The following is a 22,021-nucleotide window of genomic DNA, read 5'->3' as shown; positions in this document are numbered from 1 at the left end:
AAGGTTTAAGAAACAAAATCCTCATATTCGTATCTGTGTTAAGACTGCATTATTTGGTTTATATACTTGTAATGCCTAAGAAAAACTGGCCTATTTAAAGTGACAACCTTGTAACACCAACTTTAATACTGCAGTAATTAACTTACTTTTAAAAAAGCTGAAATCTTACTAATATCAAAACATCAAAGAACTTTAGACTCAAATTAAGAAAACCATGTGTTAAAATTAAACAGTTTAAACTGTTTGAAGATGTTTAAGCTTGTTAATCGCAAATCTAACTCGAAGATAAGAGACCTGTGCAAATAACAAAAATGAACTTTACAAAAAACTGAACTTTAGAAGTGAGAGCGTGGCATGGACATATATACACTACCAAATGTGAAATAGCTAGCTAGTGGGAAGCAGCCGCATAGCACAGGGAGATCAGCTCGGTGCTTTGTGACCACCTAGAGGGGAGGGATAGGGAGGGTGGGAGGGATAGGGAGGGTGGGAGGGAGACGCAAGAGGGAGGAGATATGGCGATATATGTATATGTATAGCTGATTCACTTTGTTATACAGCAGAAAGTAACACAACATTGTAAAGCAATTATACTCCAATAAAGATGTTAAAAAAAAAAAAGAACCAGGATTCTGAAATATAACTTTAATTTTTTAAAAAATACAGCTTACTTCATACAAAAACCGCCCCCAAGGACTCCGAAAGACAATTCTAAAATAACTGAATTTCACCAAAAATTGGACTTTTAAAGACATTCTTGAAATAAGGGAAATGCCAGCAACTATTTAGGACTGTGCAGATAAAGCAAATCATTTTTTAAAAGGATATTAAAAAACTAAGAACAGAAACGTATCCAATTAAAATTATTTATCTTTGTGTTTTTAACCGGATTCCTAGCCAGAAATCCTTAAATCATCCTCCAATGCTCCAGGTCACATGGTGAAGAGTCACCTATTAAACATGAATCCAAGCAGTAAACAAGCTTTTAAAATCCTTAGGTAACACCCTTTATTAAAATTTTCTTGGTATACAATACCTTTACAAGTATTACATTTCTCTCAAGCATTTAAAAGCCTTTATCTAATAAAGCTTTCCTCAAAAAACTTCACCCCAAAAAATCTGTCACCAGTTTTCTTAAGTTAAAATCTCACAAAGTACTAAAGTCCAGATTTTAACATGATTGTCTTATTACACCTAATACGTCCGCAATTCCCATCCTACCCAAATGTTTAAATATGTGTTACAATGAAAAGCTAAGAAAAATCGGTTTTCCCCTAGCTATGTTCTCATAAGTAACAGTAACTTTTACACGCGTGTTTGGGCATACAACTTTTAACAATTTGTCTTCCCCAAATTTGGCCCAGTTCAGATACAAAACGACTGCTAAAATGTTTTAAGTCCCTAATCTCTTCTTTGGTTTTAATGTACACATTTCCCTAAGTATCGAAATCTGTTCCGATAACAAAAACACAACATTCCTAACACACCGAACCCAAGTCGCCTTTTCTTTCAAACCCACACCTGTCTACCGGAAGCTTTTCCTGCACACACTCGGGCCCTCGAGAATTCCCACACTTGTTTTCATAAGCCCACGCCTTCCTCTTCGCCCACTTCCAACTCGCACGCTTCTCGGGATCCACCCGGCCTCTCCCCCCCATTCCCGGCCCAAGGGCTGGGCGAGCGGGCGGACAGCTCGGTCTCTAACCCCGAGCGCGCCGAAACCAAAGGAAGAGCCGGGTGGGCCACCCAGCGCCGCGAGGCTGAGGCGCGGGGAGGAAAGGAAGCGGGAAAGCCGAGAGCACCCCCCGCCGGGCCCACACCCCCTTCCGGCACCCCTCCCCCGGCATTGTGCGAGCGGGCCCAAGGCCGCAGCCGTCCCGGGCAGCCCGCAGGCCCCATCCACCCTCCCTCCGGCAGGCGGCCCCCGCCAAGGCCGCCACACAAAGCCCGGGGAGCCAACCCCACGGCGCCAGAGCACGGGGAGAGGGTGCAAGCGCGACTGACTTACGGGGCTGCTGCGGCCGCGCTGCCTCAGCCGGGGACACCGACCGTTGGGCACACGGCGGCGTCGCTCTTGGCCGTCCTCCCCTCCTCCGCCTTCGGTGGTGGCAATATCTTCTTTCTCCACCTACCTCCCTCCCCCCCACCCCACCTCCTCCTTCTCCTCCCCCTCCTCCTCCGAACCACCGAAGTACCGAGGGTGAGACACAGAGACTCACAACAACATGGCTGCCACCGCCGCCTCCCCTCCCCTCCCCCCAGGCCACCGGGCGCGCGCAAGGCACTCCGGGAAATAAGGGAGGGGAGCACTCACCGAGGTGCCGCTCCTCTCAGTGGCTTCCGACGCTTCTCCCGCGCTCCGGGCGCCGGCCGGCGGGAGTTCTGCGCGTGCGCACGCTTTCTGCGCTCGCGCGTTTCGGCCTTCCCTCCCGCGTGTGCTCCCCCGCCCTCACCTTTCGGGCTAGCTGCCGGTTCTGCGCTCGGCAGGGGCGCCAGGCGGGAGTTCGCGCCGGGCTCGGGAGCGCGCTCCGGGGTCTGGAGGCGCAGGCGTGGTGTTTCCGAAGTCGGCTTACGTCTCTGTCTTCCCGCGTGGGGCCTAGTCTTCAGAACTCGTTTACCCTCGGCTTCCTGCCCCGTAGCTCATTGTTCTCCCCCAGCTGCCTGTGCGGGTATCAGCGCCCCCGACCTCGGTGTACTCCTCGCACTTCGCTTTCGTGGTGCTGGCACCCACAAGAGCCGGACAGTAATCCAGGCCTTTAGGTTTCACCCTTACCCTCTCCCCGAAGCAAGACGGTGGAGACACAACTTGGGTGGAAGAGTGAACCCTTTAAGTGGACTGTCATTCTCCTAGTCTTTACTGCATGGGCAGGTGGAGCCGGCTCAGCAGATTGCTGCCCCCCTTCCCCCCCGTGCTTGGCCCGGTAAACACAAAGGAAACTCAGGTGGTTGTCCTACGCCCAAGTGTGTTCTGTTCAATGCTAATAGATGTCCCTGTAAAAAATGTCCTATAATCACGTAAGCATAGGAGACACTGGGATGTAAATATTTTGCCTGCTTTCTCCTTTCCCGCCGTTGAGCTGATAACAGCAAAAGAGTTTATGTACAGTTGCTTAGTCTGGGTAAAAAGAGGTGAACCCATCAGAGGCCCTCCCTGAGAATTCGGAACTGGGACTAAGAGACCCTAATCTCCCCCTAAGAAGTCTCTTAAACCTGGGATCTCTGGGCTGATTGGTCCTACCGTGTGGATAGGAAACCCATGGAGACGAGTGGAGTTGAGAGAGAAGAGGAGAGTTCTGACATTTCTCTTTCCCTTTGTTCCTGGACCTTGTTGGCGGCCTCTTGGGTTGTGAAACAAATGCCTCGATTCAGATAAAATCTGCTTTTTTGCTTCAGCTAGATAAAGAGAGTTTCTGTCACAACCAAGAGTTCTAACTAAAAGCCATGCGTATACCATAGTTATTATTTATTTAGTGCTTATAGTATGCAAGCACTATAGCTTTTTCGTTGTCCCATTTAATATACTCATAAGCAGGGTGCTTCACTAGCATGTGACCTGTGCAGTCCCACAAAGCCTCAAGCTTTAGAAAGAAGCGTTCCTCAATTGGTTTAATGCTTCGTTGTTGCCATCTAGAAAGTCTTAGTCTTTGGAAAAGAGAGGGCCCTCGTTTTCATTTTGTACTGGGCTCCACAAATTATATATAGCCCGTCCTGTCTATGAGGTATTATTGCTGTTTAACAAAAGGCTTCTTTACTACCAGACTGCTTAGCACCCTTAAAATCAAAATATGCTTTGCAAATATCCAAGTGAGGGACATGGTATGCAACATTTCCCAGACAAATTTGACTGTATAAGACTTTTTTCCATGGTAAATCTGTTAGAGGTTTTGTGCTCTGCAGAACACAAATCAAAGCCCAGCCCTTTAGTGATTTGACTGCCTATCTCCAGCTCCTGATTCCCTGTGCATGGTGAGCAGTTTCTTGCTTCTGTGCCTTTAGTATGCTTTGCAATCTGGCCTTGCTCATTAAGCACCTTATGATTATAATTGGCTTCTCTTGTAGATTTACCTGCAAGGAAAGAACAAGTGCCTCAGCTACTATAAATATCAGGTGTGCTTGATATTTAAGGTGGACATTGTAAATGTCATTGACATTGAGGCCTGACAGCCACTTTAATCACCTGGGAGCTCATTAGAAATGCAGAATCTTGGCCCCACTCCAGACTTAATGAATCAAAATCTGCACTTTAACAAGATTCCCAGGCAGTTTCTCTACACAATAATGTTTAAGAAGCATTGGTGATCCAATCACAATAATTCCATCTCACTTAATAGGAACTGTTTCTGGAATGGGTGGGTTATCCATTTTGAGCCAGTGAGACACGAAGATGCCAACTCAGAGCATCTGGGGGGCGGGGGAGCAGGATCCAGTCTCTCCCTCCTTCTGGATGTGAAAAAGACAGCAAGAAAGCATGTTGCCTCAGTTCCTGCTGTCAGGCATCTTATGACGACAAGGGAACCTAGACTGTGGCCAAGTAGCCTACCCAGATTATTCATTCTCCCCTTCTTGAGTAACAAACAGGTCCAGTGGATATTCCCATGGGACAGAGGAGGCATAGGATGGAATGAGTGCCCTAGACCTTGCAGCAACACAAATTGCATCTTAGGAATGTGTCTATACAGCCTGTTGAGACAAGTGGTTCTCAACCAGAGTTGCATATCAGGATCACCCGGGCAACATTTTAAAGATATCAATTTCCAGGCCCCATCCCAGAGATTTTTATTTAATGGGTGTGGGCGGAAGTCTGGACACTGATGTTTTTAAAAAGCTCCTCAGGGCTTCCCTGGTGGCGCAGTGGTTGAGAGTCCACCTGCCGATGCAGGGGGCACGGGTTCGTGCCCCGGTCTGGGAAGATCCCACATGCCGCGGAGCAGCTAGGCCCATGAGCCGTGGCCACTGGGCCTGTGCGTCCGGAGCCTGTGCTCCACAACGGGAGAGGCCACAGCAGTGAGAGGCCCGTGTACGGCAAAAAAAAAAAAAAAAAAAAAAAAAAAAAGCTCCTCAGTGGTTATACTGTGTAGCCATTGAGAACCACCAGCTTAGACAGATCACATCTTACAGCATAATGCCATTTCAGTATTCCCTTTGCAAATGCCCCCTTTCCATTGGGACAGCTCAAGGAATTTCTTGTAAACTCCTTTTATAACTTTGTCTTTTTTTTTTTTTTTTTTGGCGTTACTTGGGCCTCTCACTGTTGTGGCCTCTCCCGTTGCAGAGTACAGACTCCGGACGCGCAGGCTCAGCAGCCATGGCTCACAGGCCCAGCCGCTCGGCGGCATCTTCCTGGACCGGGGCACGAACCCGTGTCCCCTGCATCGGCAGGTGGACTCTCAACCACTGCACCACCAGGGAAGCCCTAACTTTGTCATTTTTATGAAAATAATTTAAACCTTTATAAAAGCTTCAAGAAATAAAAGCTCATATCATCCCAATTTTAATATCACAGAAATACCACAAATATCCACAGTTGGTGAACACCATTATTAAATAGATAAATACAGATAGAAGGATGGATAGGGAGCTACATAGATAGAGTGTAACAGGAATAGGCTCAATTCGCACAGGCTGTTTTTAAAGTACAGCGTTGAATTTAGTCTTACTTGAATTTGACAAAAGAAGTAAATGAAGGAAATACTCAGATGCATGTTTCTTCACTGCAAGAGAAATTGACTTGTAAAGGGTTTCTCAAAGGTTAAACACAATTATAAAAATCACTAATGGGACAGAGTAACTTTTTCAAACTAAATGCTTCAATATTGGTCAGTACTGAGTTCCCTGCTATGAAAGATAGATCTGCACACTTTCACTTCCTTCTACCTCCTTCCTGTACCTCCTAATTTTTTGCTCATATTATTTTTCACTTTGTCAGGGTTTATAACATTTACATTCTATTTTAATCCATCATTTCCATATTGATTTGTCTTAATTTCAGTATTTAAATGTATTTTTATTTTTTAATTGAAGTATAGTTAATTTACAGTATTGTGTTATTTCTGGTGTACAGCAGATTCAGTTATATATATATATACACATTCTTTTCAGATTCTTTTCCATTATAGTATATTTAAAGATGCTGAATATAGTTCCCTGTGCTATACAGTAGAATCTTGTTGTTTATCTATTTTATATATAGTAGCACATATCTGCTAATCCCAAACTCCTAATTTATCCCTCCCCCACATATTTGTTTCCCCTTTGGTAACCCGTAAGTTTGTTTTCTATATCTGTGAGTCTATTTCTGTTTTGTAAATAAGTTCATTTGTATCTTTTTTTAGATTCCACATATAAGTGATATCATATGATATTTGTCTTTGACTTCACTTAGTATGATAATCTCTAGGTCTATCCATGTTGCTGCAAATGGCATTATTTTATTCTTTTTTATGTTGAGTAATATTCCATTATATATATGTACCACATCTTCTTTATCCATTCCTCTGTTGATGGACATTTAGGTTGCTTCCATGTCCTGGCTATTGTAAATAGTGCTGCTATGAACATTGCGGTGCATATATCTTTTCGAATTAGAGTTTTCTCCAGATATATGCCCAGGAGTGGGATTGCTGGATCATATGGTAACTCTATTTTTAGTTTTTTGAGGAACCTCCATACTCTTCTCCATAGTGGCTGCCCCAGTTTACATTCCCAGCAACAGTGTAGGTGGGTTCCCTTTTCTCCACACCCTCTCCAGTTAAATGTATTTATTGTTCATTACTTCTTCATTTCTGTCTTCATTTTGATTTGGTTATATGCATTTCGTCACGTATCAGCCTCTACCTGGGTTGCAAACCACCCCCAACTGTCGTTTCCTAGATCCCAATTCTGTGGGTTAGTCAGCTGGGCTGCATTCAGTTGGGGGTTTCAGCTGGTCTCTCCTGGGTTCACCTATGCAACTGCAGTCAGCTGGTGGCTTGGTAGGGAGCCTTGGCTCCCGTCAGGTGGTCAGCCAAGGCCCTTTGTAGCCCCTCCAGCAAGCTTGCTCAGGCCTGTTCACATGGTGGCAAAGTGGGAGACTGGAAGATGCAATGTCCCCTGAGGCCTAGGTTCGGACCTCATACAGTGTCCCATCCATTACAAGTCACTGGCCAAAGCAAATCATAAGGCCAGCATGGATTTGACAGAGGAAGACACAGACTTTATCTTTTTTTTTTTTTTTTTTTTGCGGTACGCGGGCCTCTCACTGCCGTGGCCTCTCCCGTTGCAGAGCACAGGCTCTGGACGCGCAGGCTCAGCAGCCATGGCTCACGGGCCCAGCCGCTCTGCGGCATGTGGGATCTTCCCGGACCGGGGCATGAACCCGCGTCCCCCGCATCGGCAGGCAGACTCTCAACCACTGCGCCACCAGGGAAGCCCCCAGACTTTATCTTTTGATGACAGAAACTTCAAAGTATTTGTGTCCATTTGCAATCTTTCATGATAGCTTCATATTCCCTAAGTTATTTCATGCTTGTAAATGCCTTTCTGTTTTAATTAAACTCAAGCAACAACTATTCTTGGGTCTTGCTGTTTTTCCCCTCAGGACTTTGTGAACATTGCTTTTAGGGAAAAGACTTATGGAAAACCCGAGGCTGATTTGACTTTAACCTATTTTAAGAACTTTTTCTCTACTTTTGAACTTCAGTGTCTTAACCACAATATGTCTCACTGTCAGTCTCTAACAGATTTGCCTGGTATTAAAATATAACCTTGATATTTGGAAATTAAGTGGGGTTTTTTTATCATTTCAGGGAAATTTTTCTGTTCATACATTTATATACTCATTTCTTGTTACAAATCCAAAATAAGTTATAATTCATGATTCCTGTACTAGCTCTGAATATTTTTTCTCTGACATTTGATAGATTCTTTACTTCAGGGACAATGATTATTCTTATTTGAAACATTTTGTGCAACTACCATTGTAAAGCTAATGTAAAGACACTATTAAAAAGAATTCTTTTTGGCTGTGCTGCACAGCTTGTGGGATCTTAGTTCCCTGACCAGGGATCGAACCCGCACCCCCTGCAGCAGAAGCCGGGAATCTTAACTACTGGACTGCCAGAGAAGTCCCTGGAACGAATTTTTTTGAAGTCATGTTATTAAAGTTTATTATAGCATAAATATTTGCAGAAAATGTGGCTGTTTCTTTTCTTTCTTTTTAAATTCTTTTTCCATGCCTTCATTGTGAATTTTTTCTGCATCTTATTTTTTGTTTAAATGAGTCTCTTTTTAGACAACTTTTTTTTTTTTTTTTTCAGTATGCGGGCCTCTCACTGTTGTGGCCTCTCCCGTTGTGGAGCACAGGCTCCAGACACGCAGGCTCAGCGGCCATGGCTCACGGGCCCCGCCGCTCCGCAGCATGTGGAATCTTCCCGGACCGGGGCACAAACCCGTGTCCCCTGCATCGGCAGGCGGACTCTCAACCACTGCACCACCAGGGAAGCCCTCTTTTTAGACAACTTTGCTGGCTTTTATTTTTAAAACAGATTTACAGGCCATGCAGTTTGCCTGTTTAACGTGTACGATTCAGTGTGTTTTAGCATATCCACAGATATGTGCAACCATCAGACAGTCAATTTTAGAATATTTTCATCACTTTAAAAAGAAAACATACCGTAGGCTATCACTCTACTGTCCCTGATACCGCCTAGTTCTAAGCAACAACTAATTCACTTTTTTTCTGTGTAGATAATTTGCCTATTCTGGACATTTTATATAAATGGAGTCATATTAGATGTGGGTTTTTGGCGACTGTCTTCTTTCACTTAGCATAATGTTTCAAGGTTCATCTATGGGGTAGCATGTATCAATACTTCATTCCTTTTTATGGCCAAATAATATTCCATTGTACAGATATGCCACATTTTGTTTATCCATTCAACTGATAGACATTTGGGTTGTTTCTACCTTGTGGCTTTTATGAATACACTGCTGTGAACATTTGTGTACAAGTTTTTGTGAGGAGTGTTTTGGTTCTTTGATTATGGTTTCTCTCATAGTGGGTTTGCTGTCTTTTGTGTGACGTATTCCTTCTCCTCCCACCCCACCCCCTCCCCCCTTGTAGTACATCTGCCTAATGGAAAGGCCCCTTTTATTTTCTTGCTACTCAAGGTCATCCTGGGCAGACCTGGCATGCTTTCTTTTTGCTTTGAGCAACTGCCAGTGAAATCTCTGATAGCGTTCTCACTCATCTGGGACCAATGTGTCTTCCCTTCAAAGCGTTAGTTTGAGTACTGGGTATAGTTTGAAGCCACTTTTCTGTAGGCTGAGGAAACCGTGGTGGGAGAAGGAAAGAGCTCAGTCAGCACTAAGTTGATTTCTTGCTGGATGACCTAGATTCTGGTCACTCAGTAGAGATTCTCTTAAACGTTCTTTGCCAAGGTCCATGACACCCGGTCAAAGGTCTGTTCCATTCCCCTGGGCTTCAGCTTGTTGTGTCAACTAAGAGTGTCCTGCAGGTGGCAAACTATGGTGACATCCACTTTGCCTCCTGGCTTGCCCTAGCGTAGCAGCTTGGTCTGTTAGCATCCTATCTCACTGCTAAAGTGAAGCAAGAGTCCTGACCAGCCCGTGCAGAGCTGCCATACGCCTCCTTCCCCTTCCAGGACAGAGCCCAATTATTTAAGGAATTGTATATTTGTAGAGGCTTGGTTTATAACAATTTTCCATTTTCAAAATTATGAGGAGAAATTTTTTTTAGATGTTCTTAGTCTGGTGAGTTTCTGTAACATGGAATAATCCCTTGCTCTCAAAGTGAAACATCCAGTCTCAAGTATAGCATTTCTCCAAAGCTTTTATTTCCAATCTCAAAGTGGTTTCTACAGTTTCCTTCTGTGATTTTGGTGGCATTCTAAGAAACACAAGGCTTGAATTCCACTCCCTTGCCCTAAAGCCTGTACAAAATAAAGAACCCCGCTGTTAGCTAAACCTTGACTATCATTGCCCTTCCAAGACAGGCAGTTAAACAACGGGATCTGGATTGTGGTATGTTTTGGGTTGGGGGAACAGGTCTTGGGTAAGCTGTGGTGGCTGTGGGTTTACTTGCTTGTGTTCTCTAAATGTTTGTGCATAAAGCCAGGGCTGCTGTGATCTTATATATTCCATTGCCCCTGAAGGAGAGGCCAAATGAATTTTAGAGGGAGAGCCAGAGGGGTTTCCCTGAATATAAACATGCCTGGATAGGGTGGCTTTTCCCAGCTTTTTATGGTTTCTCAGAGGGAAAATCCTGGCCATTTGGGCGTAGTGGAGAGTAACAACTTCCTTGGCTTGAAATAAGGAAGGTCGGTCCTAGAAACCGGGAGATCTATGACTTTGCCCAATGTCTCTGACCAAGGCAAGGGCCAAACTGGAACAAGAGACTATGCTATCTCAGACACACCGCACTTCCACAATTCCCAGAGTCTGACTTGCATGCCATCGGGGTGCTTTCTGAGGCTGTGAGGTGAGTCAAGGAGTCAAACTATGTTCATAAATTAAAAAATAAATCACCATCAGTCCATAATGTCTAGGAAAATCTACTAGTATCTTCTGCTTTATAGACTGCCAGGGATGGAGATTTTGAAAGTAGATTATATTTTCTCATTTTGTCATTAAACTAGAGATGCATTCCCATGAGAAAAAATATATATATAAAAAATATTATTGGAAACTTCCTAGTAGTGCAGCAGGCTTACTGTGAAATTGTGATTTATACTAAGAAATATATATTTGGTCGTAGGCCCCATTCCTGGCACAGAGCTCCTAAAACCCTTGGAATCTTCTATGTGAAAAGAGAAACAAAAGTGTCTTTTGCTATTCATAACAAGTCTCTTTCAACCACACCTGAATTTACATTAAGAAGGTGACTTTTGGAAAACCTCTAAAGATGGGGACCGGTTGCCAGGGGAACCAATTAATTGGGTAATTAAAAGATTGCGGGCTTCCCTGGTGGCGCAGTGGTTGAGAGTCCGCCTGCCGATGCAGGGCACATGGGTTCGTGTCCCGGTCTGGGAAGATCCCACATGCCGCGGAGCGGCTGGGCCCGTGAGCCATAGCCGCTGAGCCTGCGCGTCTGGAGCCTGTGCTCCGCAACGGGAGAGGCCACAACAGTGAGAGGCCCGCGTACCACAAAAAAAAAAAAAAAAATTGGAACTTTCAGTCCCACCCCTTGACCTCCAGCAGAGCAAGGAGGGGCTGGAGATTGAGTTCCATCACCAAGTCCAATGATTTAAACAATCATGTCCACAAATGAAACCTCCAAAAACCCTAAACAACTGGAGTTTGGAGAGCTTCCGGGTTGCTGAACATGTGGGGGTGATGGGAGGATGGCACACGTGGAGACGGCATGGAAACCCTGCGCCCCTTTCCTCGTGTCTTGTCCTATGCGTCTCTGCCATCTGGCTGTTCTGAGTGGTATTCCATTATAATAAACTGGTAATCTAGTAAGTAAACTACTTTCCTGACTTCTGTGAGCCTCTCTAGCAAATTATCAAAACCAAGGAGGTCATTGTGGGAACCTGGGAACCTCTGATTTATAGCCAGTAGGTCAGAAGCACAGGGGACAACCCGGACTTGTGATTGGCATCTGCAGTAGGGGAGGGTGGGCAGGTCTTCCGGGACTGCGGTCTGCTCCAGCCCTGGGTAGATAGCGTCAGAATTGAATTGAATTACAGGACACCCAGTTAATGTCCACAGAGAACTGGAGAATTGCTTGGTGTGGGAACCCGCCCTCCCCCACCCATGACATATTTGGTGACAAGAGGTGAAGTATGGAGAGTAGCAGAGGGAGAAAAGAGTTTTTCTATTAGTTGGTACATGGAGGAATCAAAGAGTTTTTCCTATTCCCTCGCCCTCTGTGTTCATGGTCCCCTGTATGCTGCATGTGTCCAAGGGGCTTTAAGATATCCCTCCCATCGCTGACGCTCACAGAGAGGGCTGATCCCAGAGAGAAAACAGCGTGGCAGGGAAAACAGAACTGCCCTGTTGCACAGTCTTCTCGGGTTAACAAGTAGAGCCAACATTCAGCATTTTATAAAGCATGTTAGAGAGAAGCAAATCCTCCTTTGAAATACAGACATAAGTGAAAACTGAGAATCCTTGGCCATGAATAGTAACAAATGGGTTGAAGGAAGAGGTAAACCTCCTAGAGCAAACTACACCCTGTGGGACAATCTTGTCATGGTCCCCACAAAGCTGGACATGGAGGAAACCTGAGGGGAAGAAACTATTCTCTTGGCCACACCAGTTACAGACTTTCACCAGTTTCTAAGTGAGAAGAAACTGGAGCCAAGATCAGAACCTTCTGCCCAGCATTTATAATTCATTGTCTTTGAGAATTTAGAGTAAACCGATTGTGGTTCTCATTCCAGTGCATGTGCTCTTTGTTCTCAAATAATCCTTTCGGTGTCTACACATAGTCCCACATAAAACCTCAAGATTTTGCTATAGATGATATCAGAGCTGGGAGAATCTTATTGCACTATTCAAGTCAAAAGTCTAGGGCATACATTTGTCAAAACAAGATGAGTAACTGCTCTTTCAGTGCTGCTTTAACCAGATTCTGTCTTAGAGTACCGTATGGTACATGCATCTCGTGATGCACACCTGTAGCGTCACCCTCCACGTGTGCCGTGTGCTAACCTGCATCTGCACCCACATGCCCCCCATCAGTGTCCTGTCTTCACTGTGCCCCTTGTGCACCTACATGCCCATCAACACCTTCGCAGGGTCACCATCGTCAGTGGGCTTAGATTACTAAGTCCAGGTCCTTGGCATGTCCTGATTTTCGTTTCCTTTTCAGAGAAATACAAGATCCCAGGGTGGAAAGCACTTACTCGTGGTAGCTTCCTCTTTGCTCAGATCAACAGTCTGAGTCATCACCGGAGGCATCTTTGACTTTTATCTTTCTCTAATACCACACATGCAATCTACCTGAAAATCCTGTTGGCTCTGCCTTTGAAATATACTCAGATTCCACCCATTTCTGACTCCTTCCACCATAACCGCCGACCACTGTGGTCTAGGCTACCATCATCCCCCAGGTGGATTATTGCAAAGCCTTGTCACCCTACCCCCACCCTTGCCCAGCTCTAGTCTATTCTGCACCCAGCAGCAAGTGTGTCCCTTTTATAACTCAAGTCAGATCATGTCTCTCCTCTGCTCAGAACCCTTTAATAGCTGCCCGTGTCACTTGGAATAAATCCAGAATCTTTACCATGACATTCATGATCTGGCTTCCAGCTATCTCTCAGATCTACTCCTCTTACCCTTACTTAAGCCACACTGGATGCTGGGCTGTTCCTAAAACACATCAGACACTCTTGCTCCAGGGTCTTTGTGTGTGTGTGTTTTTTAAAATAAGTAAATTTTATTTATTTATTTATATTTTGGCTGCGTTGGGTCTTCATTGCTGCGCGCAGGCTTTCTCTAGTCACTCATGTTCTTTGCAGCCATTTTGTATCCTCTTACTCTGATTGAGTTTTCTTCTTGGCACGTAGCACCGTCTCAAGAATTATTTGTTTATTTACGATCTGTCTTCCCATACCAGGATGTAAGCTCCATGAGGGCGGGGACTTTGTTGTGTTCAGTGCCGGACCCCAGCTCCTAGGACAGTGCTTGACACGGAGAAGGCATGTGAGAAATATGTGTGGAGTGAATGAATGAACTCCTTGTGGGAGGTGTCTACTCACACTTGCATGTCTGGGGAAAAAGCTTTTATAGGGATTTCCTCCAGACCCTCTGAAGAGAAGCCGTCAAGGAGGCCGCTGTCTGGCTCTGCTTTCGTCCTCACCGCAGCTGGCACCTGTCCCGGGAAAGTGAGGCTGAGGTGTGGGAGAGCTGGAAAAGTGAGATGCTTATGCCACTTTTTAGGAGTGCAGGCCCCGTGAAATGGAGCCATCTAAACCTGTCTGACAGGAGTGAGGGCGGGATTCTGTCCAGACTTGTCAAAATTCTGCCCAAACTAGAGAATCTCGGGGCCTTCCCAAGTCCTGATTCTGTCCGTGCCAAGTGAGACTTGCAGAGAGGGCACTGTGACAGTCCCAGAGTCCTTGCTAAGGGCCAGGGACCAGGGACTGAGACAGTGAAGGAATGGGGCATCATCCCTATACACAAAGGAGGTAGAAGCTGCAACCTGTTTTGCCATGAAACCAGCAGCTACAGGTAAGCAGAGTCTTACTTTTAGAGTCATCCATTCATTCGGTGAATACTTCCTGCGTATGTGCTATGTGCTAGGCACAATTTTAGGCCTTATAGGACTGCTCTAGGAGCTGAAGGTTCTGGGATGTGGACCACGGGGCCACAGGGAGGGACTGAAGTTGGCTCAGGAGAGTGCCCAGATCCCCTTCAAGTCCCAGACCCCCTCCCGTCTCCCCTTGTCTCTGTAGGAGAGGCAGCTGAGGTATCCAGGGCTGCCTTTCCACCTCCAGCAGGGATCAGCACTGCCTGGGTCGCCGAGGCTGCTGGTGACCCACGGAGGCATTGGGCAGCCTCTGAAGCTTCCTACCCCTTCTCCTCACCATGAGGGTCCCTCGGCCCCTCCTCCTAACTCCCTAAGGGATGGAGGGTCATCTCCATCACCTGCTGCCCTGTGCTCTGGACCCAGAGCTCCACCTGCTGACGGACTATCCCCTTCAGGAGAGACAGGAGAGGGCCACCTTATAAACCAGTCAGTCATGTTGGGAGTTTAGAATGGAGCCTGACGCCCAGAAGCCAGTCTTGACTCAGGCAGAAGTTTCCCCCTCTGGGTACCTCCAGACCTGGAGGGCAATGGGAGATCCAGACTCTCCAGCAGGGCATGACAACGCTGAGGTCTTACGGGCTGGCCTCACCCATTCACCCTCAGGCACAGGGGCCTGGGCGCTAGCTCAGATTCTATAGGACTTTGGGAGTGGCAGGACTTCTGTGATAACTGTCTTTCTCCCTGGCAGCTGCAGGGGGTGTAAACACTTGAGTGGACGTCTGAAACAGCAGGTGAGGCTAAGAACTCACAACGGCTGATGTGATCTGGTTTCCAAAATTTGGCACTCCCTGCCTGGCCCGTGAAACCCATCCTGAGTTCCTGTGATGACCAGCCCGGTGGGGCCGGGGCTGTCCTCACGAGTAGATCAATGGCATTACTTTGGGTCACCTCTGGGGATGCTTTCAGCACTGCTGTTCTCTGACTCAAGAGAAGAGAGCTGTGTCTACTGAGCTTTTATTTATTTATTTTTATTTATTTATTGTTTTTAATTTTTTTTTGGTCGAGCTGCGAGATCTTAGTTCCCCGACCAGGGATCGAACCTGTGCCCCCTGCAGTGTAAGTGTGGAGTCTTCACCACTGGACGGCCAGGGAAGTCCCTCTACCGGGCTTTTAGACTTTTCGGTTTCTCTCTAAGAACACTATGAGCTCTGAGCACAACACTTTGTATTTTTCAGGGCATATTTATACATGGTTCTTCGAGAGAATCCAGACCCACTGGTGGCCTGGCCAGAGGTTGGCGTTTGCAGAGTCTGGGCACTGGGGTTGTGCTTGAACCTCAGTTCTCCGGGCGAGGGAAGCTAGTGAGTGACAGGAAGGGTAAACCACAGACAGCAAAGCATTCCCGAGGGCCTCAAAATACCTGAAGGGAGGTGCTACCAAATGGGCTTCCACCTCAGAAAGAGGGAGGGAGGTGGGAGGTCGAGGAGGATCTCATGATTGTTAAAAATTAGTTTGATTTTTTTTTTTAATGACCTTATCTGGAGGCCAGAGGTCGCTGAGATATGATCATTTGGGTGAAATAAGCAGGGTTGCTCCAGGGCGGGGGAGGTAAAATATTTCACAAAATCTGGGACATTTCTGCCTGGAGCCCAGCACCTCTGGCACCTCAGGCAGCAGCTTTGGACACGAAGGAGAGAGAGCGTTCTTGGGAACCATGGCATTTGCATAGGGGGCACTGGTGCTCAGGCAGAGGAGAGTGCCCTCCCTGCAGGATCCTGGGAGGGGACTTGGAGGGGCCGGCAGGAGGGAGAACAGGGGGAAGGTGGTCCACACTGCCTGTAACTGCCCGACTGGTCTGTGAGCACACATGAGGCACCGCCTGAGAGCTCCTCAAAATGCTTAAGAAGTTTTCAGGGCCCTGGAGCCCAGCGTGGGCAAGTGGGAAGGAGAGTAGGAATCTGACTTATTGAATTTGCTCTAGGCGTGTGGGCTTCAGTAGTTGTGGCTCGCGGGCTCTAGAGCACAGGCTCGGTAGTTGTGGTGCACGGGCTTAGTTGCTCCGCAGCATGTGGGATCTTCCCGGACCTGGGCTCGAATCCGTATCCCCTGCATTGGCAGGCGGATTCTTAACCACTGTGCCACCAGGGAAGTCCCCCCAAATTGCTGGCTTCTTACCTCAGACACTAGTTTCCCTTTCCTGCTGACAGCATTCTACCCCTCATTTCCCGTCTATTTTCTTCTTTCCCAGTCTTTGCTACCCTCTCTCTATTACTTCCCCTGCATAAGACCCCACGGGTGCTGGTGGGAAGAGAACCACGCCACCTCTTCTTTTGGCCTCTGTCTGATAGGCTTTGTAGAGAGGGTGTAGGTGGGAATGGGATCCCTGGGGAATTCTACTCCACTGAGAAGTCTCCGTGACACTTTACCTATTCACAAAGCTTCTTCATTACATGAGATAGCAACTGGTCATCATCGCGCTCCAGTAATGCCCGTTGGGGAGCGCTTTCTCATATGCTTCCCCCACTCTGGACACCACCGCCTGGACCACAATTAGCAGCTGAGTCCACTTGCCATGCCTACATGCGACTCCAGAGCCCTGCAGACTTGACTAACACGAATTAAGAAGGGTTCTTTAACTAAGACTTTTATTTATACAAGAAATATTTTTTTGATTATCTGAGACAATTGAAAACAACCAAAATACCTCACACAGTACACCGGCAGTAATTATACAATGATCACAAATTCTGTAGAGCTGCGCTGTCTGCTGTGGTAGCCACTAGCTACATGGGCCTATTGAAATATTTTAATTAATGAAAATTAAGTAAAATTAAAAATGCAGACCCTCAGTTGCACTAGTCACATTTCACGTGCTCAATAGCCACATGTAGCTAGTGCTGCTGTATTAGTGCAGATAGATTTTCTCTACCATGGCAGAGAAAATATATTACAACGCTGTTCCACAGTCACCCAATCTCTGAAATTGCTGAAAACCTTATCCAGCTGTGACTAATGAAAACCGTCCTGTCCAGTCCTGTCCATATGTTCCTCATCATTAATTCTGAAGCTTTCTTACCTGTGACCCTCATCCCATGTTGTCTGACCCACAGGAGAAACTCTTGATATCTTTGCTGATCTGCTCATTACAAAGAATTCTGTCTTTCCATCTGCGATTGCTTGGAGTTTACATTTTAAGTGCAGAATCCTCTTCAGCAAGAATGGCTTTAGGGAGTGAATCCTAGGAGCTTGCATGAAAACCTCTCCTTTCTGGAACTTGGCTGAGTTGTCCTGGGAACATGTGTCCTGCATTTACACAAGTCTGAGTCAGTAAGGTGCCGCCTGCTTGTCCTTTGGTTCAGACGCCCTTGGGCTGTTGTAATCATTAACTCTTGCAGGAGGCTCAGAGCATCTGCTTCTCATCAACTAGAGGCAGCTGCTGTTGAAGTCCTGAGTTGGGGAGAAGAAATGGGTGAGAGGGTGGCAGTCAAGAGCTTGGGGGTGGGACACTGGGGAGGGAGGGAAATTGACCTGCAATGCAGTGTCCCTGATCAGCTCTGGCACCTTTGTGTCTCCACAGTTGTGTTGGTCCCCAGGGACAGCCCTGGGGCCAGCTGCATGGTCTGAGCAGCCTGCGGTCTCCTGGTCGTGCTGGGCACTGTGTGCTATACTGCGCTGGGTACCCTGGTTCCTGAGTCCAGGGGCGGAGTGTTCCACATTTACATCTCCCCTACCCATGCCTTTCTTATCACCTACACATTGGCCCTGATAACCTGCCAAAGTTCTCTGAGCTTTGCTTGAGTACGCACGGCCCCAGGCCCTGGTCAGGCCACAACATGTCATGCTGGACCGCCTCCCATCCTGTGCCATTATCACGCTGCTTGGGCTCAACACCCTGTGCTGAGCTGTCCCACCATGCGGAAGCCCTCCTCACCCACTTAGGCTCCAGCCCGGACACTTACCTCACTCCACTCAGGCTGTGACATCCTTTGCAAGCCAGCTGTTCCCCACGTGGCACCCTCCTTAGGCTCCAACCTCACAGGACGGGTCACTCTTTGTCTTAGTTCAGGCTGCTATAACAAAGTGCCTTAGACTAAGTGGCGTATAAACAACAGACATGTATTTCTCACAGTTCCGGAGACTGGACATCTGAGATCAGGGTACCGGCAGGGTTGGTTCTGGTGAGGACCCTCTTCCAGCTTGCAGACTGCTGACTTCTCGCTGTGTCCTCACATGTGGAAGGAGAGTGAGGGAGCTCTCTGGGGACCCTTTTGTTTACAAGGGCACTAATCCCATTCATGAAGGCTTCACCCTTATGATCTAATCACCTCCCAAAGGCCCCACCTCCTAATACCATCACATTGGGGGTTGGGATTTCAACATATCAATTTTGGGGGGACACGTTCCGTCCACTGCACTCTTTTACCCAGATGTCCTCCTTACTCTGCTGAGGCTCCAACATCACTGCTTTCCTCCCCTCCCTCCATGCATGCCTGTTTTGCTTCTTGCCACCAAATGTCTTTGGGACTGAATTGACTAGAAGGGAATTGACTAGAAGGGAAAGGGAAAAGAAAGAGGAAAAGAGGAAGGGGGATTGTGTCTTTATTTTTAACATCTAATATGTTTTGGCACATACTGACCACTTTGTGTTCACTTCCCCCGGTGCACAGTCTGTCAAGTTGCCTTTTATTTCAGGAACATTCTTGCATGATTTGTCCAGTTCCATGGTATTGTTTTCCTTCTTTGGGGACTCCAGTTCTGTGCTTGCTGCAGCTCCACTGTCTGTCTTCTCTGTGTATCAATGTCTTTAGGATTTATTTAAAAATGGTTTCTTTTCTATGCTTATTTCATTTCTATCCTCAAAAGATTTTGTTGTATTTTCCACTGTATTTGTACCCCCTCCCCTGTACTCCTCTGCTTTTGTTTTGATTTCTGTGATGTTTCTTTTTTTCTCGTACCTCTTTTCTGAGTTCTGCAAATGTGTAAGATCAAGTTTTCTCTTGTCTTCTCACCATTTCTTCTCTGGGACTACATATTTTTTTAAATTCATTCTTCCTTATTGAGGCTATTTCTTTATTAAGTCTTTGAAAGTAATGGCCAAATGCTTGGTCAAAATTTTCACCTATTTCATGGCAACTTGATTGGTGATCCTTTGTAGCTGGTAAGTTTTGCAGCAATTCCCTGCCTGTTTTTATTTTCCCCTCTTTGAATTAAAGCTGGCTGCCTTTGAATTTCTCTAGTTGACCTATTTGTTGGGGTTTGCTTCAGGGGACAAAGTTTTGCTAATGTTTTTCTCATATTGGTTGTTGCTAGGTTGTTTCACTTCCCCCCAAAGAGGTCTCTATCCTGTCCTCCTAACTATCACAGCTCTTATATTGTATGCAAGGGGTACTGATTTATTATTTCAAGTTGAGCCTTTTACCAAAAGCAAGTTTTCATGCGGGGGTTTCTGGGATCTGTTCCTTCTGGACTGTTTTGCATTTCATTTCCCTTCTCTACTCCAAGGGGCTTTCACAACATATTACCTTCATAAAGATTATGAAGTAAACTTAGCAGCTTTCGGTAGCATTTATGCATTTTTGAGTTGTGGGTTGTATGTTTCCTAGTTTGACAGAAAAGGAAGTTTCTATTTATTTCCATTATTTATGCTAAAGAAAACTCCTGTTTCCTTTGCTACTACTCACACTACTCCTGACACCAGATGTGAGGGATTTTCCACACCAAGCAATTCTCCAATTTTCAGTAGACACCAACTGGGTTTCCTACAGTTTAATTCTGACACTAACTGCCTGGAGTTAGCACAGACCCCACAGGTTAAGGGCTCAGTTCACGATTGCCCCTCATTTCAGATGCCAATTGCAAGTCCCAGGTGGTTTGTCAGCTTCCAATCAGGTGACAGAAACCACACAGCAATTTTATTAGCAGTAGAAAGTTAATATAGAGAATTGTCAACTCCGTAAAACCACTGAAAGGGCAAAAGGAGAACGGTATATGTGAAATACTAAGAAATACATATACTGGTCTCTGTCCCCAGCTTCTGCTAGTATTTGGTCTTTGACCCCAGTTTCACAAACTTTCTAAACCCCTTGTAATTCCCAGGGTGATAAAGGTGCGTGGAGCACCTTCTGTACTAATATTTGTTCTCTGACCCTATTCCTGACACAGAGCTCCTAAAATCCTTGCAATTTCCTGAGTAACGAGGGGGTGATAAGAGTTAGCAGAGCTCCTAAATCCCTTGGAATTTCCTGGGTGATAGGAGCATTTTTGTTCTAATGCAGTGACTCTGGGTGGGCTCCTGGGTGGGAGCTGGTCACCAGAAAAACTAAGCATGATTAGAAGCTTGTAACTCTCAGCCCCAAACCCTGTTCTCCAGGGACGGAATAGGAGCTAGAGATTGAGTGAATTATCCATCATGCCTATGTGATGAAGCCTCCATAAAAATCCCTAAGTTATGGGCTTCAGGTAGCTCCTGGGTTGGTACAGGGTGGTGCACCCCAGCTCCACAGATACAGAAACTCCTGCACTGGGGACCCTTCCAGACCTTGCCTTATGTACCTCTTCATCTGGCTGTTCATCTGTATCCTTTATTATGTTCTTTATTATAAACTGGCAAGCATAAGTGTTTCCCTGCATTCTGTGAGCTATTCTAGCAAATTATCAAACTCAAGGAGGCGGTTGTGAGAAACCCCAGTTTATAATATTAAACTCTAGCAAATATGTTTCCTGAAGCTGTTGAGATAATATTTTTTCTCCCTTAATGTTTTAATATGTAAGTAAGTTATATTAATAGGTTTTCTGAAATTTAGACATCTTTGTATTGGTGAGATAAAGCAATTTTATAATGAGAAACTAAAAAAAATTGTTGGATTCAATTTTCTAATATTATGTTCAGAAATTCTGCATCTATATTCATAAATGGGTTACCTTTTAATTTTTCTTTCTTTTTTTTTTTTTGGCCATGGCGTGTGGCATGCAGGATCTTAGTTCCCTGACCATGGATCGAACCCGCAACCCCTGTAGTGGAAGTGTGGAGCCCTAACCACTGGACAGTCAGGGAATTCTCAACATTTAATTTTTCTTTCTTGATCTGTTCTTGTCTGGTGGTGGTTAAGACTATTCTAACCTCATCAAATGATTTAGGCAATGTTTCCACTTTCTTCTTTTCTCTGATAATTTGCATAATATTAGAATGGTCTGTTCTTTGAAATTTGACAGATTGTTTCCTTTTTTTTTTTTTTTGCTGTTGTTTTTCTTCTAAACTTTTTAACTTCTTTTTTTTTTTTTTTTTTTTTTTTTGCGGTATGCCGGCCTCTCAGCGGTGTGGCCCCTCTGGCCGTGGAGCACAGGCTCCGGATGCACAGGCCACGCGGCCATGGCTCACGGACCCAGCCCCTCCGCGGCATGTGGGATCTTCCCGAACCGGGGCACGAACCCGTGTCCCCTGCATCGGCAGGCGGACTCTCAACCACTGCGCCACCAGGGAAGCCCACTTTTTAACTTCCGATTTAATTTATTTAATGATTTAGCATACAAGTTATCTATTTTTTCCTAACTTTCAGATTTGTCAAAAATGTAGTACGTAATGTTCTCTTACTCTCTTTCCTTAACTTTATTTGTATTTAATTGTTTAAAAAGTCAAAATATTACAGATCTCGGTTCCATTCCTTCCCACTCCTCTTGCTTCTATCCCAGAGAGAATCACTTTCGACTCTCATAGCTATGTCTTCTTTCATCTAGAATTCAGACTTTCTTTTTCCATATATTTCTGTCTTTTAATTCTTCCATATTTTCTTTACATTCTGTTATAACTTTTTTGCATGATCTATTTAA

General features: G+C 45.7%; 1 protein-coding gene across 7 annotated transcripts in view; it reads right to left on the bottom strand.

The window, feature by feature from the left end:
* PUM2 (pumilio RNA binding family member 2) overlaps positions 1 to 2,116 on the bottom strand; it is a 92,276-nt gene extending 90,160 nt beyond the window's left edge. For all 7 annotated transcript variants that reach the window (XM_060027048.1, XM_060027049.1, XM_060027050.1 and 4 more), the window contains exon 1: positions 2,009 to 2,116. The gene's annotated coding sequence lies outside the window, so the exon portion shown is untranslated. The remainder of the gene's footprint in view (positions 1 to 2,008) is intronic.
* Positions 2,117 to 22,021: the final 19,905 nt, after the last annotated feature.

The sequence above is a fragment of the Delphinus delphis genome, chromosome 12 (genome assembly GCF_949987515.2).
Source record: "Delphinus delphis chromosome 12, mDelDel1.2, whole genome shotgun sequence".
In the NCBI taxonomy this organism is placed as follows: domain Eukaryota; kingdom Metazoa; phylum Chordata; class Mammalia; order Artiodactyla; family Delphinidae; genus Delphinus; species Delphinus delphis.
Note: the sequence above shows the minus strand (reverse complement) of the source record. Positions and strands in the feature narration are given on the sequence as shown.